This window comes from Choloepus didactylus, chromosome 24, assembly GCF_015220235.1.
Source record: "Choloepus didactylus isolate mChoDid1 chromosome 24, mChoDid1.pri, whole genome shotgun sequence".
Classification (NCBI taxonomy): domain Eukaryota; kingdom Metazoa; phylum Chordata; class Mammalia; order Pilosa; family Megalonychidae; genus Choloepus; species Choloepus didactylus.
The window spans coordinates 5,360,875-5,388,096 of NC_051330.1; the positions used below are offsets into that span (position 1 = coordinate 5,360,875).

At 45.5% G+C, this 27,222-nt stretch overlaps 1 long non-coding RNA gene across 1 annotated transcript; it reads left to right on the forward strand.

Annotated features, from left to right (window-relative positions):
* Positions 1–23,171: 23,171 nt before the first annotated feature.
* LOC119519980 lies at positions 23,172–25,892 on the forward strand. The gene is made up of 3 exons (XR_005214113.1): positions 23,172–23,246; positions 24,398–24,568; positions 25,757–25,892. It is a non-coding gene; the product is annotated as an uncharacterized LOC119519980 (long non-coding RNA).
* The last annotated feature ends 1,330 nt before the right edge of the window (positions 25,893–27,222 follow it).

Below are 27,222 nucleotides of genomic sequence, written 5' to 3' on the forward strand. Positions count from 1 at the left end.
CATACTGATTTTTTTTTATCAATTATACACTACTAACAAATGCAATGAGGACTTGATCTGGAATAGATTTCTTATACCTACAATGAGGATTTGATTTGATTTGATTTTAATTTTATTTTATTTTTAGAGAAGTTGTAGATTTACAGAAAAATTATTCATAAAATACAGAGTTCCCATATACCCCCTAGAATAGGAGTTCTTAATTTAGTGGGGTCATAAAGTTGGATGGGGAAAGAAAAAATCATTTTTTTCACTAACCTCTAAATGAAGTTTAGCATTTCTTCTCATTATACACATAGGCAACAGATCACAGCAGTGTCAGCAGTTGTGTGGCTTTGTCTCTAAGAGCCAGCACAGTTGCTGCAGATAACTTGAAATAGCATTTCTGTTTAGCACTGCTTTGAAATTGCAACAGTGATTAGACTTACAGCTAGATCTCATTTTCAAATGTCACCAAAGAAGCACATGCAACTATATCACAATTAGGATATTTGAATAACTGTATTTCAATATGCTTGGTTCCCATTTAATCCTTGGTATTTTGTTGTCTGCATTTAGTAACATTATTCTCAGAAGGGAGCTACAGGTTTACTAGACTGCCAGAGGGGTCCACGGAAATAAAGATTAAGAATCCTGAATTGTGGCTTATGGTGGCAATAGGTTGTTTAAATTTATTTTTTATGGAAGTGAAATTCATGAAAAATAAAGTTAACCGTTTGAAAGTGTACGATCCAGTCACATTTAGCACACTCACAATATTGTGCAACCATCACTTCTATCAAGTTCCAAAACATTTCCAATACCCACAAAAGAAAACCCAGATAATAAATTTTTTAAAATCTATTTAATCATATACATTCTATTTGACAGAGAAATATGATGGGGTTATCAGTGAATAACTTTTAAAGTCTAGATGTATATACTTTAGAATAAAATACCGTGGGTTTCAAGTCACTATTTTATTTAGGATTCATTGGATGTATTTAAAAGAGTGATATAACAGTTTTATATTAAAATGTAAATTTTTACCATAGGCCAGAAACAACAGTCTTTGCAACTATTTTAATGCATGATAAAAAATTGTGAGCTGTCAATTAAAAATGTGTGAGGTTCATAGTTTTGAAAATTCTCTTAGGGAATATGCAAGCACAAAGTTTTGTTCTGTGCTATTCTGGAGGATTCTAGGAAGATTCACACTGCCTTGGAGAGCCTGCCCTACCCTCTGGCTGGATCCTAAAATGCTACACTCATTCACTCACTGCCAAACCCTCATTTCTTGAGCACCTGCTGTGTCAGGCATCATTCTGGATGTGCCCCTACATTAAGTTCGTGGACTTGTTTTTTGGTTTCTCTTGGAGGAAAGGGGGCCTGGAAGTCAGATGAGATGGAAATCCAGTGAGAAGGCTGAAAAAGATCCTATCAAGCTAGATAGTGAGGGAGCGTGGGGCAGGAGAGGAGGAAAAAGATGGGGCAGCCAGCAGAATGAATTGTCCTCCTCAGGCGGCATGGAATACAGATGTCTGTGTAGTATCTGCCTCTGGTGGGGCCTGAGTGAGAGAGGCAGCAGCTGCAGCTGGTTTGTGATTCCTGGGAGAGGGAAGGGAAGTGGTCCAGCAGTTGTAGATGGATCAGGGCCTCCGAGGGGAAGTGTGGGTTTAGTCAGATCTGAGAAGATTTGTTAAGGCTACTCCCAGCCTCCAGGATGGAGGGAGACACTTAGCCTAGCAAAGATGGCTCTGCGATGGGATGGGAATCAGGGCATGTAATGGCTTCTGTGCCAGTTTAGAACTGTTATGCATCCCAGGAAAGATCAAGTTCTTTAAGGCAATCCTGTGGGAGCAGACCTATTATGGGTGGGATCTTTTGATTAGGTTGTTTCCATGGAGATGTGACCCACCCAAGTGTGGGTGAGACCTTTTGATTACATTATTTCCATGGAGGTGTTACCCCACCCATTCAAGGTGGGTCTTGATTAGTTGATTGGAGTCCTTAAGAGAGCTCAGGGGCTGACACAGACACCAGATCCTTGGCGATGCAGACAGAAGGATGCTTGGAGATACTAAACTAAGAGATGAAGACCAGAGTTTGCCCCAGAGAAACTAAGAGAGGACCCCCAGATGCTTAAAGAGAAATGCCCTAGGAGAACAAGCAAGGATGCACAGGAGCTGAGAGAAGCTAAGAGGGACAGAAGCCCAGAGACATTTTGGAGAAAGCCATTTTGAAATGCAACCCAGGAGCAAAGGACCAGCAGATGCCAGCCCCGTGCCTTCCCAGCTGACAGGGGTGTTGCAGATGCCATCAGCCTTTCTTCAGTGGAGGTATCCTCTTGTTGATGCCTTAGTTTGGACACTATTATGGCCTTAGAACTGTAAATTTGTGAACTAATAAGCCCCCATTGTAAAAGACAATCCATTTCTGGCATTTTGCATAATGGCAGCTTTTGCAAACCAGAGCAGAGGGGGACACCAATAAGAAGAGAACAACTGGCCCCCAAATCCAGAGAGGCTCAGTTGGAATAAAAGGGTAAAGGTAAGGCAGGGAGGGGAAAATAGAGAGATAGGTAGGAAGTCTGTACATGAACTAAATTGGTCCCCATCCTACATTCCCATTCACAGAATGTCAGTGGGCCACACCTTCCCCTACTGGGAAAAAAAGACAGTCATAAATATTAAAAAAAAAAAACAAAACATGACCACAGACATAGGGGACTGGTGGTTTGATGGGTTGAGCCCTCTACCATAAGTTTTACCCTTGGGAAGACGGTTGCTGCAAAGGAGAGGCTAGGCCTCCCTATGGTTGTGCCTAAGAGCCTCCTCCTGAATGCCTCTTTGTTGCTCAGATGTGGCCTCTCTCTCTAGCTAAGCCAACTTGAAAGGTGAAATCACTGCCCTGCCCCCTACGCGGGATCAGACACCCAGGGGAGTGAATCTCCCTGGCAACGTGGAATATGACTCCCGTGGAGGAATCTAGACCTGGCATTGTGGGATGGAGAACATCTTCTTGACCAAAAGGGGGATGTGAAAGGAAATGAAATAAGCTTCAGTGGCAGAGAGATTCCAAAAGGAGCCGAGAGGTCACTCTGGTGGGCACTCTTACGCACAATTTAGACAACCCTTTTTAGGTTCTAAAGAATTGGGGTAGCTGGTGGTAGATACCTGAAACTATCAAACTACAACCCAGAACCCATGAATCTCGAAGACAATTGTATAAAAATGTAGCTTATGAGGGGTGACAATGGGATTGGGAAAGCCATAAGGAACACACTCCACTTTGTCTAGTTTATGGATGGATGAGTAGAAAATTAGGGGAAGGAAACAAACAAACAAACAGACAAAGGTACCCAGTGTTCTTTTTTACTTCAATTGCTCTTTTTCACTTTAATTATTATTCTTGTTATTTTTGTGTTTGTGCTAATGAAGGTGTCAGGGATTGATTTAGGTGATGAATGTACAACTATGTAATGGTACTGTGAACAATCGAATGTACGATTTGTTTTGTATGACTGCGCGGTATGTGAATATATCTCAATAAAATGAAGATTAAAAAAAAAAGACAGTCATAAATATTAAAAAAAAGAAAAAAGAAAAAAACTGTAAAGACATGAAGTCCAACATCTGAGGGTAGTTCTAGAAAGAAAGAAAAAAGAAAATGAGGGGGCAGAAACTAACAAGGAAATAAAACACATGCCAAGGTATATCATGACAATTTCTAGTACTCCAGAAATAAAAAGAAGATTGTAAAAACTCCCAAAGAAAAGAAAGAAATCACATTCAAAGGAAAATATAAGAATGGTATTAGACTCCACAAACAATCTTGTAGAGCAATAATGTCAAAATAACCTAGAAATCTATATACAGAGACAAAAATAGCAATCAGATAGAAAGACATGAGATATTCAATGCTTATGACTTTTCAAGAATGTCCCTGCCAGACGCCCTTCCAGGCCTACTGACTTAGACCCTGGGGGGAGACCCTGGCCCACAGATGCCTTAAAATCTCTAAGGGCGATGCCAATGGACACCTGTGGTCAGAATACTGAATCAGGTGACCGCAAAGTTCTCCTCTGTCTCTAATTGTCCCTGTCTATGGTCAACATTTCACCAAAGAAGATGAGTTTTGATTCATTTAAAACAATGCAAGTGACATGCACTTTGAAAAGTGAGAAGGGCTGTGTCTCAAAAACAGAAGTCCCCCAGTGATCGTTGTGTGGTGTGTCTAAAGCCACCTACAACCGTTCCTTGGCCTAAGTTGCTAAAGAGGAGAACCTTTGGGAGCACTCAGTTTGGTTAGATGGTTGGGGATGAACATCTGCATTCGCAGGAGCTCATTGCGTTGTCACAGCAACCCCCATGGGAGCTTTCTGGATAGGACGAAGCACAAAAAAGGAGCACAGCTTTCCATGTTTGGTTTGGGTTCTTCTTGCAGACCTGAAGAAGAAAATGGGAAGAAAGAAGCAGCAGCCTGTTCAAGGTTTCTATTCACAACAAAGTGCTCCCTAAAAGAAGGAAAGAGGGGAATTGGATAGCTCTGGGAACTGGTAAGGGGATAGGGAATTTTTAACCTGTGTAGACCACCTGTTTGAATCTGGCTCGCTGGGCACAAGGACCAAAAGCCGCGGCCGCCCGACAGCTGCTCGGTGGGGGATTTGAAATGAGGTAGCAGTCTTGTTTTAGTCCTCCGAGGAACAGGTGTGTGCCTGTCCTAAGCCGCTCGCACAGTTGACACCTTTGCTGACAGTCCTGGTGAAGTGACCCAGGCCCGGGGTGACCGTGCTCCCCTCTCGTTAATTCTGTCATTCTTGGGTGCCGTGGGTAGAAGGAGACAGGGTAGGGCAAGGAACTTCGGGGAGGCCCCAAAAGGGGCGGGTGTGGGATTGGGGCATGGGGCGCGTGCCTCGTGCTATCACGGAGCCCCAAGATCGAGCACCTCCAAGCATGTTTCCATGTTTTGGAAACCAGCCCCCACTGGATGAATGGTGCCCATTCTCTTCCTCTCTGTCTGCAAAGTGGAGTCGAGCCCTCGGTTTGGGACAGGGTGCAGAGATTCTCCCACATGCAGTACGTGCTTTCTGGATGAAGAATTTCAAAACGTGCATTTGCTCTACCTGCTACTGAAAGGTGGATTGCCCTGAAGGTTTTGTTACATGACTCTCAAACCACTAAGGTGTTACCCTTCTATCCAAGATAGAATAGTAAATGCTGGAAGCTTCCAGGGAGGCTTTAGAAACACTTAGAAATAAGTCATGGCCCTATTTGCGTATGTATTTTTCATAGCAGCTGAGTTTTAAATAGAAAATTGTCTATTCTAGGTAAGATTTGCTATTGACAACCGTCTGGCTAGTTCGAGGCTATGCTGGTTATTTACTGGAACATTTTCTTGTAGATGAAAATAAAGGTGTTCCTGAAATAGTGTTTTTATGGAATTTGGGGCACTGGGCTCTGGGAACTAACTGTTACCTGGAATCTTCAGGGAAAAGAGCTTAAAGACTGAGGCCGAAGTTTCCACGGCCAACAAAGCCCCATCCGCTCAGACTTGTTACTACCAAAATATTAGCCAGAATTAATAGAAAGAACTAATGATACATCTTTTGAAGAGTTTCAATCATTGTTTCATGACAGAAGCTTAATCACAGGAATTGTTAGATCAGCACCAAATCATTTATCCAATGAGCATGTATTGAGCACCTACTGTATGCAAGGTGGTAAAAGTTTCAATCATTGTTCCATGACAGAAGCTTAATCACAGGAATTGTTAGATCAGCACCAAAACATTTATCCAATACGCATGTATTGATCATCTACTATATGCAAGGTAGTAAAATTTTCAATCATTGTTTCATGACAGAAGTTTAACCACAGAGATTGTTAGAGATTGTTAGATCGAGCACCAAATCATTTGTCCAATGAGCATGTATTGAGCACCTACTGTATGCAAGGTGGTAAAAGTTTCAATCATTGTTTCATGACAGAAGCTTAATCACAGGGATTGTTAGAGATTGTTAGATCAAGCACCAAATCATTTGTCCAATAAGCATGTATTGAGCACCTACTGTGTGCAAGTCAGTATAAGATGGACATCCACAGACCACCTTCAGGGCTGCCCCATCCTCCACATCACACGCTTTGGGCAACCATTTCAGAGAAGTATTTGAGTGATTATAATCTCGTTTCATATAGGCCACGGGCTGCAACCACATGGTCAGGTGGTCAGTTTAGTTGCTCTGGTTCTAACAAAGCCAGTTCAGGGGGGAAAGTTCAGGAAAATGGGTTGTATAAAGAAATCCACGTGGACTCACTCCAGCTACCAGATTCCATCTCCTCAGGTGTCGGTGTATCAGAGGCTCTCACAGTGTTGCCCTGTCCCACGTTTCCTCTCTCCTCCTCTTTCTTTAACCTTCGAGTGCTGGCTCCTTTTGGCAATGTGGGATCCATCAGTGATCTCAATCCCGATGTCACCCCGCAGTTCCACCTGCCGGCCGGGGCTGGCTCGGAACCACCCTCTTCGACATCTTCTCAGGTGTGTCTGAGAGCTCACACTTTTCTCTCTAGATGTCCCCGCCTGACCTGACACCCGGCTGTGCAGGGGGAGGGAGGGGGTCAGTGCCCTTGTCCCCTCCTCAGTTGCTCCACTTGATCGGCAATATGGGCCGAATAAAACGTGGGAGCCAGAAGGAGACATTCAGCTTGGCTACAGGTAGAGAAGTGGGACAGGGCACTGAGCCTGGAGTCCGGGAACCTGTGGACTGTGCACCTAAGGGGGGCGTTTGAACGTCGAGGGTGGGTGGGAACTCGGCCCAAGAGAAATGGAAGGGACAGCAGAGAGAGCTCAGTAACTGAGCAAAGAACAACCCCAGGCCAGCGAGGGGGATGTAGAGAAGAAAGTGCAAAACTCTCCAGCGTTCTCTCAGGGCACACCCAATCAAATGTCTAAACTGGTCTGAACAATGACGTGTCCTATCACACTCACTTACTCAATGACTGTATATTTTAAAATAGTATGGGGATTAAGTGCACAGTTGTCCCCTAACCCCCGTTTGCATCTGGCCTCATGCAAACCCATGTCTAACTGCTTCAAGCTTTAGCTTCTGCATCCATAAAATGGGGGAACATTTAATAATGGCTTTTGTGACAAATAAGATAATTGGTGTAAACTGGCATCTAGTAAGTTCTCAACAAACACCGGTTTATTTGTTTTTCCCTCTTTTAAAGCTGCTTTCCTTGATCTACTCCAGTTAGGGGACCCAGCGGTCCTGGTTTGCTCAGGATTGTTCTGGCTTTAGCCCTCCAAGTCCACCATCCCAGGAAGGCCTTTTAGTTTCATGCAAACCCGGGAGAATTGGGCATCCGAACTGCTGTTCTGATGGGCCAAGCCCAATCCCCTGGAAACTTGCAAGATCCACAATTCTCCCAGCCTCTAGAGGTAGGACCCAGCTGTCTGTGCGTTCACAAGTCTTCCAGGAGGTTCTGATCCTTGCTACAATTTGTGAAGCACAGACCTACCCCTTGCTGTTCAAACCCTAAATCTTAGATGACGCAGTTCCCTCACCGGCAAAGCTGGGAGAGGCTAGGATCAGAGGCACGGGAAAGCCATGGGAAGGGCTGTAGAGGGTGGGGGAGCCCTCTGGGTCCCCTAAAACCCTAGGTCACGGTTTGTGGAAAGCTGGCTCCAAGGGCCTTCAAGTCAAGAAAAAGGGACTCAAAAAAAGTGAAAAACACCGGAGTTTTTTCAAGAAAAATGTTTTCCCATGAAAAAAGGGACTTTGCACTCTCAGATGCAAATTCCACAAAACCATCTCCAATAACGTAGGAAGGAGTTTAGCTTTCAACTTATTACCTCCCGGTCCCCTGGGGTAGCTGCTGGAGGTCACCTTTTGAAAGTTCACACTCACCCACCTTTGCAGGTAACGCCTCCCTCCCCCCCCCATCCCCTGGCTCCTGCCAGGCAGGTGTGAATTCCCGCCCCCCTGGGGTGGTTATGGGATTGAGCATGGGGGTCGGGGGGGAAGGGGTCTGGCTCCTTTGATCTCTGACACCCTTCTAGGGTCCTCCAGGAGCTGGAAGAAGGGGGAGCAGGTGCAGATGCCCCATCTCTCCACCAAGTGCAGATGCTCTAGTTTCCTTCAACCCTTTAATTCATGAAGGGAACCAAACACAACTGAGCTGGCCCAGGAAGCACTCCGCACCCCAAGAGCTCAGCACCCCAATTGCAGAGGGTCCGAGGGCCAAAGTGGAAGCAGGGACACATTAACTGATCTTCTATAAAACTTTTGTTTTTTTTTTTAAATTGAAACATATTCACATACCATACAATCATCCAAAGTGTCAAACAATTGTTCACAGTATCATATAGTTGTGCATTCATCACCACAATCAATTTTTGAACATTTTCATTACTCCAAAAAATAAAAATAAGAATAAAAATAAAAGTAAAAAGAACACTCAAAATGTCCCATATCCCTCCTCCCCCATATTAGTCGTTTACTTTTTGTCCCATTTTTCTACTCATCTGTCCATACACTGGGTAAAGGGAGTGTGAGCCACAAGGTTTTCACAATCACACAGTCACACCGTATAAGCTATATAGTTATACACTCACCTTCAAGATTCAAGGATACTGGATTGCAGTTCAACAGTTTCAGATATTTCCTTCTAACTATTCTGATAAGCTAAAAACTGAAGAGGCATGTCTATATAACACATAAAGCTACCTCCAGAATGAACTCTCGATTCCATTTGAGATTGCTCAGTCACTGAAACTTAATTTTGTTTCATTTCTCTTCCCCTTTTTGGTCCAGAAGGCTTTTTCAATCACACGTTGCAGGGTCCAGAGAGCTTTGTTTTTAAATCTTGTGAGCAGACTTCTGGGGATTCATGAGAGAAGGAACCTCGAGGGGGATTGGAGGCAGCCCTCCGCCTCCAGGCAGGAGCACACCAGCCAGTGTCTAAAACATTTGTAGTAGTCCAGTCGGTTTCTTAAAGATTTCAGACAAGGAAAGTGGCCGAATTATAAGGGTGCCACTTACTAGATGGGAGAGGGGTGCTGGTAGCTGGGGGGCTTCAGGGATTCTGAGAGCTGTGGATGGTGGAGAGTGGCTGGCCCCTGTGACGGTTCTCCAATTCGGGGTGCTGGAGAGCTGCAAGGGGAGCCTGGTCAGAGCAGGTGAGGCTGGAGGAGGGGCCTTGAGGGGGCCTCGATACCCTGAGTGATCCGGGCTGAGCCCCTGCCTTTCCACAGATGCGCCCAGGGCGGCAGAAATGCAACGCTACAGCCAGAACCAGACAGACTGTGATACAGTCTTCGTTAACTTTAAGTCTTGGGCCTTTAAGCAAAACTGTCTGAGAATGTGTGCTTGCCTCTTGTGGGTTTAAAAAGAAATGATTCACCATTGAAAAGAGGGCCCTTTCCTCCTTCCCCCCGACCCTTCCTCAGAAGCTCCCCCCCCCCTTATACTCTCATCTCCCTTTTGTGACCATTTTTCCTTCAAAGTTTACTCCCCCCACCCATGCTGGTTTTTTTTTTAAATTGTGGAATATAAATATATACACACATTTCAAAAAATGTTATGTGTTACAGTTCCACACTTTCAGTTATTTCCTTATTGTCAAATATTACACATATGCAAAAAAGGTGACAGCTATGATTTAACAGGTAGTTACACAGGAAATTTCCAAGAATGTTATGGGTTACAGTACCATAGTTTCAGTTATTTCCTTTTTGAGAAATACATATACAAAAAAGGTGACAACTTTCAAATTACAATTTAACAAGTAGCTATGTAGCAAATTTCAAAGAATGCCATGAGTTACAGTCCCACCATTTGAGTTCTTTCTTTCTAGCTATTCTAATACCCTAGCAACTAAGAAAAAGAAAATTGTATAGAGATTCAGTATTCATAATCCTCTGTCAAATTCCGTCTTGTCTGTTGCTACCCCTTCCTCTAGTTTAATCACTTTCCCGAGGCAGTGTCCACCCTGATCTGTTCATGTTGAAAAGGGTGTTGACATTACTGGAAAAGGGGACACATCTGGTTGATGTTCTCGAAGAGGCTGTTGCCTCTGGGTTTGGGGACTTAGGTGCCCCTGCTGGTTTTTTTTTTTTTAATTCATTTTTATTGAGATATAGTCACATACCATGCAGTTGTAAAAAGCGTACCTTCAATTGATCACAGTACCATTATATAGTTGTGTGTTCATCACCAAAATTAATTTTTGAACATTTTCATTACCACATACACAAAAACAATAAGAATAAAAATTAAAGTGAAAAAAAAACAATTAAAGTAAAAAAGAACATTGGGTGCCTTTTTTTTTTTTTTTTTGCCCCCATTTTTCTACTCATCCATCCATACACTGGACAAAGGGGAGTGTGGTCCATATGGCTTTCCCAATCACATTGTCACCTCTCATAAGATACATTTTTATACAATCATCAAGATTCATGGGTTCTGGGTTGTAGTTTGATAGTTTCAGGTATTTACTGCTAGCTATTCCAATTCATTAGAACCTAAAAAGGGTTGTCTAAATTGTGCATAAGAGTGCCCACCAGAGTGACCTCCCGGCTCCTTTCGGAATCTCTCAGCCACTGAAGCTTATTTCATTTCCTATGACTTCCCCCTTTTGGTCAAGAAGATGTTCTCCATCCCACGATGCCGGGTCTACATTCCTCCCTGGGAGTCATATTCCACGTTGCCAGGGAGATTCACTCCCCTGGGTGTCAGATCCCACATGGGAGGGAGGGCAGTGAGTTCACCTGCCAAGTTGGCTTAGCTAGAGAGAGAGGCCACATCTGAGCAACAAAGAGGCATTCAGGAGGAAGCTCTTAGGCACAATTATAGGCAGGCCTAGCCTCTCCTTTCCATGCTGGTTTTTAACTTGATTCCACTTCTAGACAAATCTGGGGTGCAGAGGGTGTATTGTTTGACTGGTACCCATCCCAGCCCCCTTCCCCTCCGCCAATGATCCCTGGAGGCGGACCCTCTTCCAGGGGAAACACCGTGTGCTTCCCCCATGCTGGGTTGGGGACAGGCAGGGTGGGGTGGCCTGGGGTGGGGGAAATTCCGGTGTCTGCTCTCCTCTAAGCCACACTGGCCTGGGCAGCTTTGCACCCCTTTTATCTGCACTCACCAAGGTTTTGGTCCCTAGGAGCCCAGTTTCTTCCTCAACCAGAGAAGACCCATATGCAAAGCTGGTGATGGAGAAACCCAGCTCCCGAGGCAGGAGCCAGGGAAAGCCAGGTTTCAGATCCTGTCAAATAATGGTACAGGGTTCAGCCTGCGGAGCCCAAGTTACAATTTTTTAATTGACGTCAACTTAGTTATTTAATTGGAAAATTAATCAATTTATGTTTAACACAATTACATAGAATGGTTTTTGTTTACTATTTTTAATTTGTTTTTTTTATTGGAAAGCCTGTTTCTATAAACTTTTTTTTTTCATTTCTTACATTAGTTTAGAATATCGAAATATTTTGCTTTATAATTGTTTGTTCCATCTATTAACTTGCTATTTTTACTTTCTCTCACATTCAATAGTTCCAGTAGAAATCACAACTTGAATACTTAATGCATTGCAGCTTAATTAAATTACTGCTTTTATGAGTTTTCAGATATTAGACTTGTAGAAGATGTTGGCTCCAATTACCTCTCTGCCCTTTGCTTTACTTTTTTTAAATATAGTTTTATTGAGATATATTCACATACCATACAATCATCCACAGTGTACAATCAATTATTCAGAGTACCATCATATGGTTGTGCATTCATCACCAGAATCGATCTTTGAACATTTTCCTTACTCCAAAAAAAAAATAAAAATGAAAATAAAAGTAAAAAAGACCACCTAAAACATTCCACCCCACTACCCTATTTTTCATTTAATTTTTGTCCCCGTTTTTCTACTCATTTGTCCATACACTGGATAAAGGGAGTGTGAGCCACAGGGCTTTCACAGCCACACAGTCAGACCATGTAAGCTGCATAGTTATATACTCATCTTCAAGAATCAAGGTTACTGGGTCACAGCGCAACAATTTCAGGTATTTGCCTCTAGCCATTCCAACACACTAAAAACTAAAAAGGGATATCGATATAGTGCACGAGAATGCCCTCCAGAGTGAACTCTCAACTCCATTTGGAGTCTCTCAGCCACTGAAACTTATGTTTCATCTCTCTTCCACGTTTTGGTCGAGATTTCCTCAATCCCACGTTTCTGGGTCCAAGCTCATCCCCGGGAGTCATATCCTGCATTGCCAGGGAGATTTACACCCCTGGGAGTCAGGTCCCCCATAGTGGGGAGGGCAGTGAGTCACCTGCCGAGTGAGCCCATGCTACATTTTGCAAAGCCAGTTCTCTTCCTCCCATGCTCTTCATTTCCAACCACTCTTGTAAAATGCCAGCCTCTGTTTACAGACCCCAGGCTCCATGGAGGAGGCTGGTGGTCTCAGAAGTGGGTGCATCTCCTCCATACTTGCAGCTCTATAACCAGGACACCTCAAGACAGCCAGTCAATTCCATGAAATGTGGGAGATCCCCGGGTCTTTTAGTCTTTGACCAGGGGAGCATGATTTAGCAGTAAGTGGGAGGGAGACGATTCCCTGACAGCAGTTTAATCTGTGGGTTACTATGATGTGTCCATTTACTGTTTACTCGTGGTCTACGGATGATGGCACGGATTCTGAATTGCTGCCTTTTGCAGACATCTTTGAGGGAACTTCCTCCCCACAACCCCAGTGCTTACATCACATAGCACAAGTCTTTGCACTTAGTAGTTGCTCAATAAATGCCCGCTGACATGGCTTAAGCAGATCAGCAGTTTTCATTTGTTTGTTTACACTACTTATTTGACACATAAAATGTACTTTAAGGGGATCAACATGTGTCAGCTGTGGGGCGGCTGGTAGAGGCCCAGGACCTAGTCCCTGGTAAGCTCTCGAAGCTTTGTGGAGACAAGGAGATGAACTGGTGAGACGGGCTCTACGGGCGTCTTCATCTTAGCTTTGTGTTCAGCAATGCCGCAGCATCTTCTTTCTTTGTTTTTAGTGCTGACAACTAAGTTGACGGATTCACATTGATTCTACCCTCTTCAAAGGGAAGTGTGTGTGTGTGTGTATGTGTGTGTGAGCATTGCACGCCCAGGGGAGGGGGCTGGGGGAAAGTGGCACTGCACAGGCAGAACAGGAAACACCCCTGGAGAGACACTGTGCTGCATCCAGCTGTGGCAGTGGTTGGTGTCTTTTCATCTTGCCACACACAGAAATCGCCGTTGATGGCTTCCCACAGACTTTGCTCGTGAGCACTGGACACAGTGTCGGTCATTGTAAAATTCGTACATTTTGCTCACTTATATTTTTCTCCCTATTGCAATAAAAAACGTGGTGAACCTTCTGAGGTGCTGGAAAAGTGCTGTCTTGATCTGGGTGGTGGCCGCAAAGGGATAAACATATGTAAAGATCTGTCGAGCTTTGCATTGAACATTTGTACACTTTACTGCATCTATGTTACACCATGACAACTATATTTTTCATAAAGGTGCAATAGAGTAACCAGAAAAAAAAGCCAAAGATTTATTTTATTTTTCAAAAGTAATGCCCTCTGCAGAGTCTGTTTTCCTCTGGATCTATTTCATAAGCTCTGTTTGAATTCTCATATGGTGTTAAAATACCAGAAGGCTTATTACTGAATGTTTTAAGAGCTATCATCAAAATTCTCTGTGATATTTAAATGTGCCTTCATTTGGAATTCTTTTCCTTGCAGAATTTCTGAGAGCTTTTTCTGTGCCTTTTTCTGCTTTCTTTATAAAAAACTCCGTTTCCCAAAGGCCTCAGGAGAATTTCCCAAACTTTTTTGGGCAGAGGGTCCCCAGGAAGCAGGAAGACTGGGGGTGAACACCAGTGTTGGGTTTGCTAATGCTGCCGTTATTCAAAACACCAGAAACGGATTGGCTTTAATAAAGGGGGTTTATTTGGTTACAAAGTTACAGTCTTAAGGCCATAAAGCATTCAAGCTAAGGTGTCAACAATAGGGTTCCTTCACAGAAGAATGGCCAATGGCGTCTGGAACACCTCTGTTGTCTGGGAAGGCACATGGCTGGCATCTGCTTGCTCCCAGGTTGCGTTTCAAAATGGCTTTCTCCAAGGATGTTTCTCTCTAGGAATCTGGGGGTATTCTCTTAGTTTCTCTCAGGCAAACTCTGACGTAGCAAAAGTCTACTTTCAATGGCCGTCTTCAAAATGTCTCTCTTGGCTGCAGCACTGAGTTCCTTCTGTCCGAGCTCTTATAGGGCTCCAGTGATTCAATTAAGACCCACACTGAATGGGTGGGGCCACACCTCCATGGAAATAATTCAATCAGAGTTATCAGTTGGGTGGGCCACATCTCCATGGAAACCACTTAATCCAAAGGTTCCAACCTAAGCAACACTAATACGTCTGACCCCACAAGACTGCATTAAAGAACACAGCATTCTGGGTGACATAATACATCCAAACTGACACACCCAGCTTCTACCGTCTGTCCCAGACCAGGTCTGGTTCACTCTCCAAGGTCAGATGTCAGTGCAACCAGCGCCGCACAAGCTGGTGCGGAGCTCAGCAGCCAGGGCTTCTCGAGTACACGTGGGTCTTGGCTTGAACACAGCCACCAGCTCGGCCTGGGGCCCTGCATTTGCACTGGGTGCCAGAGAGGGGGCAACCCAGGAGCATGGAACCAAGAGGCCCAAAAATGATTTTGTGGCCCTGTGGGGACTGCCGAAACAAACTACCACCAATGGGGTGACGGTAAACAGAGGAGGTTTATTGTCTCACAGTTCTGGAGGCTTAAGAAGTCTGAAATCAAGGTTTTGGCCGGGCCACACTCCCTCTGAAAGTTCTAGGGGAGAATTCTCCCTTGCTGCTTCCAGCTTCTGGTGAGTCAGCGTTTCTTGGCTTGTGGCAGCTTCACTCGGCTGCCATCTCCATGGGGCATCTTCTCCCTGAGCTTCTCTGTCTTCATGTGGAGAGCCCCTCTCTGTTTCTCTCCTCTGCGTATTATAAAGACACTTGTCATACGGGATCGGAGCTCACCTCATCCAGCATGCCCTCACCCCACCTCAGTCACATCTGTGAAGACTGTATTTCCAAAGGAGGTCACCCTCACGGGTCCCTGGGAGTAGAGCTGGAAGATATCTTTTTGAGAGACACAATTTAGCCCATAACAATGTCTGCTGATTGCTGCCCCCCTTGTGCTCCTGCTTTCCCCTGGAAATGCACGAAGCTGTGCTCAAAAACTCTAGTACAGAGTCCTGCTGTCAACGTTTTCACAAGGTCTGCCTTGCTCTTCGTCATGGTGTATTTCTCTTCTGTTAGTTCCCTAAAATATTCTCCACGATGGCAATTGCACAGGTTTTCCATTCGTTCCCAATGTCCCGTTCCCACCATCCAGGAAGCACTCTTTCTTCACCCTGTCTTTTGGAGATGAATCCCTCTGGAGGGTCTCTCCTGTCTCGTCTTTCCGGGGCAGCTTGGGAAGGGCACCTGTGCTGGTTTGAATGCATTATGTAGGTGATAACTTCGAGCAGATTATGTCCATGGAGGTGTGGACTTGCCCATGCAGGGTGGGTCCTGATTAGTTTACTGGAGCCCTGTAAGAGTTCAGACAGAAGGAGCTCGCTGCTGCAGTGAGAGACATTTTGGAGACGGCCATTGAAGGCAGACTTTTGCTAGTCCAAAGTTTGCCTGGGAGAATCTAAGAGAACACCCCCGGATGCCCAGAGAGAAATGTCCTGGGAGAAAGTCATTTTGAAACCAGAACCCTGAGGCAGACGCCAGCCACATGCCTTCCCAGCTGACAGAGGTTTTCTGGATGCCATCGGTGTTGTTTGGTGCAGGTACCCTACTGTGGATGCCTTTGTTTTATAAATGCCTATCCGTTTCTGGTATGCTGCATAACGGCTGCACGAGCAAACTGGAACAGTGCCCCTCTGCCAGCCACCGTCGTCCTAGATCTATGCCTTCCTGACCACAAAGGGATCTCATGTCCACGCATATCCCCTTGCCCCCAGCCTCTTCGAGTTGTAGGGTCTTGGGAGGAAGGCCCTAAAGCTTATACAATCCATTCTGCTCAGTTCAAAGATTGAAAACGAGACGCCAAGAGGGACAAAGTGGCAAGCTAGAGACCACACTCTGTGAGAGGCAGAGCCGGGTGGGACACAGGTCTCCCGGGCACCAGCCCAGGGAACTTCCCTGCATGGCTCATCGTCTTCTCCCTCTAGCAGTTGGCACTGATCACAGCAGACCCGGGACCCCAATTCCAGCTGCCTTCGGGACAACTCTAGTCAACCCATCATGAACTTAAATTTGGTACGTAGGGAATGAAATCATCTGCTGCCCTGTCCCATCTCCAAACCAACGGCGCTCATCAAGTTCCCTGTTCCGGTAACACGACCGTCCTTCAAGCTGGAGACCCAGGTGCCCTGGTAGACTTTCGCCTTTGCACATTTGCTAGGGCTGCTGACCCTTTCCTGGAAAAGGGCCCACACATTCCCCCAACCTGGCCAAACCCAGCGATCACCACCTAATCCGGGGCCACCCCAGAACCATGGTGGGAAGGTCAGGGGTGGCAGAGAGGGTCCCCAAGGCATCAGAGATCCAGGTTCTAGCTGCCTTTCTGCTTTGCCCCACTTGGCTTCTATCCTCAAGGACCCCTCCCCATCTCAAGTCACGCCTCAAAATAACTGCCACGTTGCTAGACATTACAGTGATATTCTCAGCAGGGAGAATATTCATATCCTATAGCCATAGCCTATCCTTTGGCTGCTATAACAAGAATCAGTAGCTCACAAGCATACAGGTTTATTTTCTTCCAGCGCTGGAGGTCAGACATCTAAAACGGGTCGGCAGGGCTGTGTTCCTCCTGGGAGCTCTAGGGGAGAATTCATTTCTTGGCCTTTTCCGGCTTCTAGAAGCTGCCTGCATTTCTTGGCTTGTGGCCCCTTACACTTTGGTGTCTGCTTCTACCATCTCTTCTCCTTCTCTGACTCTGACCCTCTTGACTCCTTCTTAAAAGAAACCTGTGAGGACATAGATCCCACCCAGAAAATCCACGATCATCTCAAGATCCTCCACTTCACCACCTCTGCAGAGGAGACCCTTTTGTTTGGTCAGGGGACAGCACACAGATTCCAGGGATTAGGATGTGGACATCTTTGGGGGCCCTTTATTTGGCTGGCTATAGGCAAGATATATCCCGGACAAGCCTGTGGCCCCTTTCGCTTTCTAAAATCTTCTGATTTGGGTGATAAATGACTTAGTCACCCCACTTTTCAGGAGCCACCCTAGACATCCCAAGAGCACTTCTGTTGACCTCCCCCGTGGCCACCACCAGCTGCAAAGGGGATGGGAAGAGCTGGGGGCATGGCTGCTCCAGTCTGGTTCCAAGGAGAAGGGAGATCCAATGCTGGGGCCCTCTCGACATCCCCTGCCCCAATCCCCATCCCCTGGGCGTCGCCTCTCCTCGGCGATTCATGGCACTTTCAGTTCTGCTCTGAAGACCTGTGGGTGTCACAGCTCTTCTGACAGCAGCTGTTGTTACTAAGGATTTTTCCTTGTAGGAATCTATCACGTCATTAAAAAGAGCACTGGATCCTGCCTGGGGGCTCTGTGAGAGTTGGGGAGCCATAGGCCTCTTTCTGCCTGGTGCCCCCACAGGATGAACAGATGAGCCCTGGAATCCCAGCCCCGTGACCTCCAGGACTCCTGTTATGAAATGAAGCAATGCACCCAGCCAGGCCATGGGAGAACACTGGACCTCACTCCAGCCTGTAGAAGTGACCACTATAATCCCTGTGGGGCCAGAATCAATTAAACAATTTTCTAAAAATACTTTATTATGGTAACATATCTATGACATAAAATTTGCCATTTTCACCATGTTTTTAGTGTACAATTCAATGGCATTAATTAACTCACACTGTTGTGCTACTGTTCTAGTTTGCTAATGCTGCCAGAGTGCAAAACACCAGAAATGGATTGGCTTTTATAAAACAGACTTTATTTGGTTACACAATTACAATCTTAAGGCCATAAAGTGTCTGTCAACAAAGGGTACCTTCACTGGAGAAAGGCCCTTGGCATCTGGAAAACCTCTGTTAGCTGGGAAGGCACGTGGCTGGCGTCTGCTTGCTCCCAGGCTGTGTTTCAGAATGGCGTTCTCCAAAATGTCTGCATCAGCTTCCAATGGCCATCTTCAAAATGTCTGTCTCAGCTCCAGCTAGCTATGAGCTCCTTCTGTCTGAGCTTATCTAGTGCTCCAGTAAACTAAACAAGGCCCACACTAAATGGGCAGGGCCACACCTCCATGGAAATCATCCAATCAGAGTCATCATCACCCACAGTTGGGTGGGTCACATCTCCAGGGACACTGAATCAATGGGTTCCAACCCGATCCACACTAATACATCTGCCCCCACAAGACTGCATTAAAGAATGTGGCTTTTTCTGGGGGACTTAAATATACAAACCAGCATGTTCCATCCCCTGGACTTCTGTTTCCCTAGAGAACCCTAACTAATACAGCTACCATCACCACCATTCCTTACAAAAACCTTTCAATCACCCCAAAGAGAAACTTTGTACCCATTAAGCAATAACGCCCTGTATTCAATTTCTTTCTCTCACTCTCTTTTTTGTTAGAGCAGTTATAAGTTTATAGAAAAATCATGTAGAAAGTACAGATTTCTCATATACCCCCCCACATGCAGTTTTCCCTTTTATTAACACTTTGCGTTAGTGTGGTACTTCTGTTACAGTTGAGAACACACTATAATTATAATTATACTATTAACTGTAGCCTGTAGTTTACATCAGGATTCTCTCTGTGTTGCACAGTTCTATGTTTGTTTGTTTGTTTTCTGCTAACTTACAGGCAATGTAAGATTTCCCATTTTATCCTCTTTCAAACAGACAAGTCAGTTATGTTAATTACATTCACAAAGTCCTGTCCGCATTGCCATCATCCTTTGCCAAAACTTTTCCGTCACCCTAAACTCTGTACCAATTAAACATTAACTCCCCATTCCCGTCCCTCATCTGGCCCCTGGTAACCTGTATTCTAGCTTCTGATTGTTAATTTACATAGTCTGCTTATTTTGTATAAATGAGATCATAGAGGATTTGTCCTTTTGTGTCTGGCTGATTTCACTCAACATGATGTCTTCAAGGTTCATCCATGTTGTCACATACATCAGAATGTCATGCCCTCCCCAGTTCCAGTTCTTATTTTTAATTTATTTTTTTATTTTTTTAAAGATTTAATTAAAAAAAGTTAAAACAGGAGTTGGCACTTAAAAAGACAACGCAATAATTAAACCATAGTAATTGTGTTCCTTTTAATTTGCTATAATTCCTGTCCTTTGGAATAGTCTTCTTGATAATCATTTCTTCATGAAAAGGTTATTCCCCTCCCCCCCCACCAAAAGTTTTGTAACAACAAAAAAAAAAATGTATTCACAGTCTCCTTTGGAGCTAGAAAAAATGAGTGTGTTTTTTCAGAGATAATACAAACATGTAAACCCCAGTTCCAGTTTAAATCTGTTTCTTTCCAAATGCAATGTACCTGAAACGTCTCTCAGAAGACATTCTGTTTCTCACCAGGAGCCTTAGCTCCTTCCCATTTTAACTCCTCCTCTGTGCTGGCTTGCACCTACTATGTCCCCCAGAAAAGCCATGTTCTTTTATTACAATCTTGTGGGTGCAGACCTATTGTGGGTGGGACCTTTTGATTAGGTTGTTTCTATGGAGATGTGACCCACCCGTTTAAGGTGGGTCTTAATCCCCTTGCTGGAGTCCTCTATGAGGGGATAAAGGACAGATGAAACTGAGAGGGCTCAGAGATGCTTAGAGAGAAACACCCAGAGACATTTTGGAGAGTGAGAGCTGTTTTGAAACCAGAACCAGGAGAGAAGGGCCAGCAGACATCACCATGTGCCCTCCCATGTGACAGGAAACCCAGATGCCAGCAGCCTTTCCTCAGAGAAGGTATCTCCCTCTTGATGCCTTAATTTGGACATTTTCATGGCCATAGAACTGTAAATTTGAGACTAATAAATCCCCATTGAAAAAGCCAACCCATTTCTTGCATATTGCATTCTAGAAGGTTTAGCAAACCGAAACACCCTCCTTCTCTTTCTTCTCCACACATATTCATGAACTGTAACACAGTAAAAGCCCTGAGAAGTCCTGCAGAAAAGAAAACTTTGCCTAACCCTTGACTCCCCAAACTCCTTTGACAATAGATCCCCTCTTTCTGGAATGCATAGTCATAGCTCCAGCCAGGATCTATTTAATTATGAGGCTCAGGATCTAAAAATTCTGAAAGAGGCTCCTACTCTTTTGCTAATGACATTTTTTAATGCAATTGTATTGAGATATCTTCACATATCATGCAATCATCTGAAGTGTACAATCAATTGATCACACTATCCTCATATAGTGTGCATTCACCTCTGCAATCAATTTTTGAACATTTTCATTACTCCAAACAATAAAAATGTAAAAAAAAAAAAAAAAAAGCCCAAACATTTCATATCCCCTCCCCATTATTCATTTACTTTTTGTCCCCATTTTTCTACTCATCTGTCCATACACTGGATAAAGAGACTGTGAGCCACAAAGTTTTCATAATCACAAGGTTACACCATATAAGCTATATAGTTGTACAATCATCTTCAAGAATCAGGCCACTGGGTTGCAGTTCAACAGTTTCAGGTATTTCCTTCTACCTAATCTAATACACTAAAAAGCAAAAAGGGATATCTATATAACACATAAGAATAATCTCCAGAGTGACCTCTCAACTCTATTTGAAATCTCTCAGTCACTGAAACTTTGTTTCATTTTGCATCCCCCTTTTGGTCCAGAAGGCTTTCTCAATCCTATGTTGCTGGGTCCAGGCTCATCCCCGGGAGTCACATCCTGCATTGCCAGGGAGATTTACACCCCTGGGAGTCAGGTCCCATCTAGGGGGAGGAGGGCAGTGACATCACCTGCCGAGTGGGCTTAGAGAGAGAAACCATGTCTGAGCAACAAAAGAGGTTCTCAGGGGTGACTCTTAGGCACAATTATAAGTAGGCTCAGCCTCTCATTTGCAGTAACAAGCTTCATAAGGGCAAGCCCCAAGATCAAGGGCTCAGCCTACTAAGCTGGTGGTCCCCAATGCTTGCAAGGACATCTTTGCTAATGACATTGCAGCTCTCACACTGAGAAAGGAAGCCTCTGTCTTCCTAGGCCTCCACACCACCAGATACTACTAACGGCGCTGCCCAAAGGACCCTGGGGACAATGAGAACTATTTCAAATTTTGGTCACAAAGCCCCCTTTGGCCTTATGCACTAGGGAAGAGCTCCCATAGGAAAGCCTTCTTTAAAAGCTTCATCCACACGAAGTGCTTTCCCTTTGGAATGGGGAGCCCTGTGGTATGGGACCGTCTGGACAATTCGAGTCCTGGGATCAGATGTCAGCATGTTTGGGTGCATGTGTTTGTACAACAGGCTTGAGCGGGCTGGTAACACTCTGAAGAGGAAAGAGGGAGCAGGTGAGATTGGGGGCGGGGGGCGGTGCTCTAAGACAGCAGAGTCCAATTTGTTCTGTTATGAGGATCTGCTAGGCGGCTCTGATGGATTGGCTGTCTCTGTGTGACCCTACCTTACACCACTGAAGAATTCAGTTGCCCAGGTTCTGGTCTTAGATCTATGTTCCACTTTACTTTGCTTTAGGCAAATAGTTCGGATAGTTCCAGAGTCTTAAGGGATTCCAGATTCCCCAGTTCACTGCTCTTCAGTCTCAACCTTGCTGCCTGTGAAATGGACCTAGGACTTCCCCTCTCCACCATTTCCTTCTCCTTGGATGGGGTCAGAGAGGGGGCCTTTGGGCACTCTGTTGGCTAGAAAAGCTGCTCCTACCTGCTGAGACTCTTCTTGGCTGTCCCAGCTTGTCTGGACCTTTTTTATACCCACTCTTTTCCATTATGGCTGTGGGTGCTTTTGTGTATGTTTATGATGCCCGGAGCTGCTGCAGCCGTGTTGTGACCATGAGGGCAGCCCCAAGAGAATCACGGTTGTGCCAACCCAATGCCCTAATGTTGGCAAGCCACTGTGATAACCCTGGTACTCCCTTCCTCAAGGCTTCTTGTTATGTGAGAAAAACAACTTTCTATCTGTTGAAACCACCATTATCCCAAGATCCTGTTACTTATAGCTGAATGCATTCATTTTTGATGCAGTTAGGATGGGGATAGACTAAGGGATGGAAGAGGGCACTCCAGGCCAAAGAAAATGATCAAGGACTGGAGGAGGGAATGAACTTCCTATGTTTACGAGGTAGTAAGGAGACCCCAGTATATGCTGGGGAGTCATGAGAAAAATGGAAAATCATGAAAAGTTGGATCTGTAGCAGGGGGGCAAAATTAATTTAATCATTCACTATTTATTGAGTGCTTACTGTATGCCAGCACTATACGGGGTCCTGGGGGTACAATAATGAGCAAAACCTGACATAGCCCTTACCCCCTTGTCCAGCTTACTGGGAGGGGCAGATATTAGTCAATCACACAAACGAGCATGTCATTATTAACTGAGACAAGTGCTCCTAAGAGAGGGAAGTGGGTTTGTGAAAGCAGAGATCTGAAGGGTGGACAGTAGCCAAATGCAACCAGGGAAGTGGGAAGAGCCTTCCAGAAAGAGGGAGCAGCACATGCAGGGGCTCGTGTCTCTCTGATGCTCCTGTCAGAGCCTGTGGGCAGGCACTGAGGACGGGTGCCTGTGTGAGTCATTTTGTCCATCTGCAGAGTGAGGGACGAGCAGGGGGCTGACTAGATGGCCCCCCAGGACCCTCACAGCCTTTCACAGACCTTTGGCCCTGTATCCTCTCCCCGCTGGAGGCTCCACCCCACCCCTAGCAAATATGGGAAATTGCATCAATCTCTCACTGTAAATATAACTTACATGAAGTATAGGAGAACTCAGTTGTATTGAACTAGTTGATGTAATTTTTTTTATTTGTAAACATTTGAATATCAGTTTGAATTTACAATTTCATATTTTGGACTAAGTTATCTTTGTTTTTTTTCAGGTCTCATACATTTGGGGGAACCCTTGCAGAGCCTACAGGTCCCAGGCCCTGGCCCATGGGGTCGTGGATAATATCCTAGATGTTCCTGGTTCTCTCTGCAGAGGGGCCTGGACCAATGCCTCCAGCTCCTCCTCCTACAAGCTTTAAAAGTAAGTTTTCTATGGGTTTCTATTTTCTTCCATTTCTCCCCATCGAGTTTTCCATCAGCTTCTACCATCACCTCCAGTTACTCCACCAGACCATTGCCTAGAAAGAAAGTCTGATTGTCATTCCCATTCTTAAAAACTCCAGCAGAAACCCCACTCCTTCCAGGAAAAAGTTCCGACATCCTTAACTGGGATCCTTCCAGCATTCCAAGCTTATCTCCTGACTCCCTGCACCCCACTGTGATACCCCAGCCTCACCAAACTTGTCACTGTCTCCACAAACACCTCATCTTTTTATGCTCCTCTGGCTAAAGTGTCCACCCTTATGGTTACTGTCTTTGCCTGGCAGACTCCTACGCATCCTTTGAGACCCGAAGCAAATGCCCCCTTCTTTATGAAGCCCTCCCTGATTCTTCCAAGGAAAATTCTGGGTAGGGTCTAATAGCTCTTCTAAATTTTTCTCAGAATGCTTAGTATGTTTCTCTATGACAGCACTTTCCCATTGTATTCCCATTCTTCCCCATATAACTCATTCATTATAGTCAATGAATGAATGAACGTAAAAGAGTTCTAAATCGACTTCTGTAGCTCAGACCTTTGCACAGTCCCAGGTCTTATAATATTCTACAACCTGCCCAAATCTGAACTCGCTCCTTCCCACCCCAACACACCAGCACTTCCTCCAGCGCCTCTGTTTCCATTGAAGACGCTTATCTTTGCCTCAACACCACATGGTTATGCGGATCCTGTAGATTTTCCCTCTGGCAAACCTTCTCATGTCCTACTGGGCTGGCCCCTCCTGAGTTCAGGTGAAGGTCTATATGTGGCTGTTCAGGTGTGCGTCTGGAAGGTTCAGCTCAGAGCTGGTGTGTCAGCTGAGAGCTCTGGGTGTGGGTAGGATCTGGAGGTCCAGGCTGGCAGGGAGCAAGGCAGCAGGAAGGGGGCTGCAGATCTCCAGTCTTTGAGAAACAGGGCTGCCAGAATGTCCAAGCACGGGCCAGGCGTGGAGGAATGAGGCGGAGAATACAAGTTTCGGGGGGCGGGAGGGGGCTGAAAGTTATCTACTCAATCTGGAACACAAGGTCGCGGTGAAGTTGGTTTCATTTTGAAGTTCCTGTCTTGCTAACCTGAGGCTTTTTTAAAATTGCTTGCAGGTCAGAGTGGAAGGCATGCACCCCAAGCTGGGGCAGGGCCGGGCGTGCAGCTGGGTCAGGTGGCCCCGGCTCTGGAGAGAGCAGGAATGCAAGGCATGGGCCAGGCAGGTCTTCACAGAGGCCTGGAGGAGGCTGATTGAGCTGCAAAGCCCAACCAGCTCATCAGGCCAGGTAAGGATGCAGAGCTGCGCGGTTACAGACGCCGCTGCCCGTCGGGCGAGCAGGTGATGCCCACGAGCAGAGTGATCTGCATGGGTCACGGGCCCCCGCAGGGAAGGTGTCCCCTGATGGGGGCAGCCACTACTAGACTCCTGGTTGGGCGTTTGCCTGATTTAAGAGAAGACAGACATCCAAACTTGTCTGTAAAATCTTTGGATTTTAAAGTATTGGCTTAAAGTAAAAATATGAAACAAGACAAAACCCTAGATGGCCCGTACAAAATGTGTCTGCCAGTTAATGTCACCTGTCACAGAGCAGATGTGGCCATTCTATCCCCCCAGTCCCACCCCCACTAAGCTGGAGGTGGCGAGGGGCTCCCCGGTGCGATGGTTATTTATTAATTTATTTTTGCATGTGTTTATTTTATTACTCATCCAACCATACACTGGACAAAGGGGGTGTCAGTCACAAGGTTTTTACAATCACAGAGTCACAAGGTAAAAGCTGTATAGTAATACAATCATTATCAAAGATCAAGGCTACTGGGTTACACTTCAACAAGTTTAGGTGTTTCCATCTACTACTCTACTACACTAGAAATTCAAAAGAAATACCTATATAATGAGTCAGTAGTCAGAATCATTTGTTAAATCCTAACTTCCCAGTTACAGCTCCTCCCTCTCATTTGATCATTCTCTCAGTCTTCAGGGATATCTGGGCAATGACCATTTTAACCTCTTCATGCTGAAAAAGGGGTGTCGACATTATGGGGTAGAGGAACGGAACAGGTTGATGTTCTTGGAGAGACTGGTGCCTCGGGGTTTCAGGGCTTACCTGGCAGAGGAACAATCTGGAGGCTTTCAGTTTCTGAAAAAACAAACTTAACAGGCAAAAACTTTTATAGAGTCTTAGATATAGCCCAGGGTGTTCTTTAGGGTTTTCAGCAATGCTGTTGGTTGGGGCTTGGTGTACTGTGGCAATTTGCAACGCGATGGTTAATTTTCACAAGTCAGCTTGGCTGGGCCCGGTGCCCAGTTATTTGGTCCAACACCAGACTCGAGGCTGTTTTGAAGGTATTTTGTAGGTGGGATGAGTGAGCACATGCAATCAGTTGACTCGGAACCAAGAATATACGCTCAATAACGGAGGTGGGCCTCATCCCATCTGTTGAATGCCTTATCAGAGCAATTTGTTTCCCAGAGAAGAAGAAATTCTACCTCAAGACTAAAACACCAACTCCTGCCTGAGTTCCCAGCCCGTGGCCTGTGGATTTCACACTTGCCATCCCCCATGAACACCTGATCCAAACTGCATAAGAGGAATCTCCTTAGGTGATACCTGTATCCCGCTGGTTCTGTTTCTCTGCAGGCCCTTGACTGACTGATACATCCAGCGACTGGCCACTGACAGGGGAACCTCCTGTCTGGGAGGCATTTCACTGTGAGAGACTGGCTGGAGAAAGAGAACACAGACTTTGGGGAGGAGGGAGAGAGGGGGGAAGGATAGGAAACTCTGCTGGGTGGGAATTGGAGGAAGGGGTTGAGGGATTCCAGACTTGCCTGCTGAGAAGTGTCTGTGTGTGATCTGTTGTCAGCCACCCCTGAGCCTGGCTTTTCTCGTCTCTGAAATTTATACGAGGGGCATAATAACATCTACTCTGCCTCCCCTGCAGAGAGGGTGAGAAGACGAACGAGATCATGCAGGTAAAAGCGCATTGGTTCTTGTGGTCATTATTGCCTCCAATACACTGATAGATATGACTTTGATCCTTAAGCTTCCTCCTTGCAGAGCTAATCTAGGACAGACATTAGGAGACTTCTGTCCTAGTAGTTAGGAGACAGAAGTTGGGAGACTTAAGGGTTGGCCCACCTTGCTTTTTGCCTATGCTCTGTGTTGCAGTTTGCTAAAGCTGCTGAAATGCAATATACCAGAAAGGGATTGGCTTTTACAATGGGGGCTTATTAGTTCACAAATTTACAGCTCTAAGGCCATGAAAATTTCCCAATTAAGGCATCAACAGGATGATACCTTCACTGAAGAAAGGCTGATGGCATCTGGAACACCCCTGTCATCTGGAAAGTCACGTGGCTGGCTTCTGCTGGTCCTTTGCTCCCGGGTTACATTGCTTTCAGCTTCTGATTCCAGTGGCTTTTTCTCTAAGCACCTGTGGGTTCTCACTTTGCTTCTCCAGGGCAAACTCTGGGCTTCATGTCTTAGCTTAGCATCTCCAAACATCCTTCTGTCTGCATCTCCAAGCGTCTGGGTCTGGGTCAGCTCTCAGCTCTCTTAAGGACTCCAGTGAACTAATCGAGACCCACCTTGAATGGGTGGGTCACGTCTCCATGGAAATGATCCATTCAAAAGATCCCACCCACAATAGGTCTGCTCCAAAAGAGTGGATTAAAAGAATACAGTCTTTTATGAAGTACATAATAAATTCAGCACAGCACACTGCCACTCTCAAGTTGCTTGTCTTCTGTGTGTCTGTATCTCCCTTTCTGAGATACTACAGGAAACAGCGGGTGCAAGTGCACACTGTGGTCCTCGGTGGGCCATTAGCAACCGAGACGGCTACCAGGAGGGGCCGGGCAGGGGTCAGCCCCCTGCTCCCGGGTGCCATCAATCAGCCCAAGGCACCTGCAGGCCTGACCTTAACCGTCTCCCTG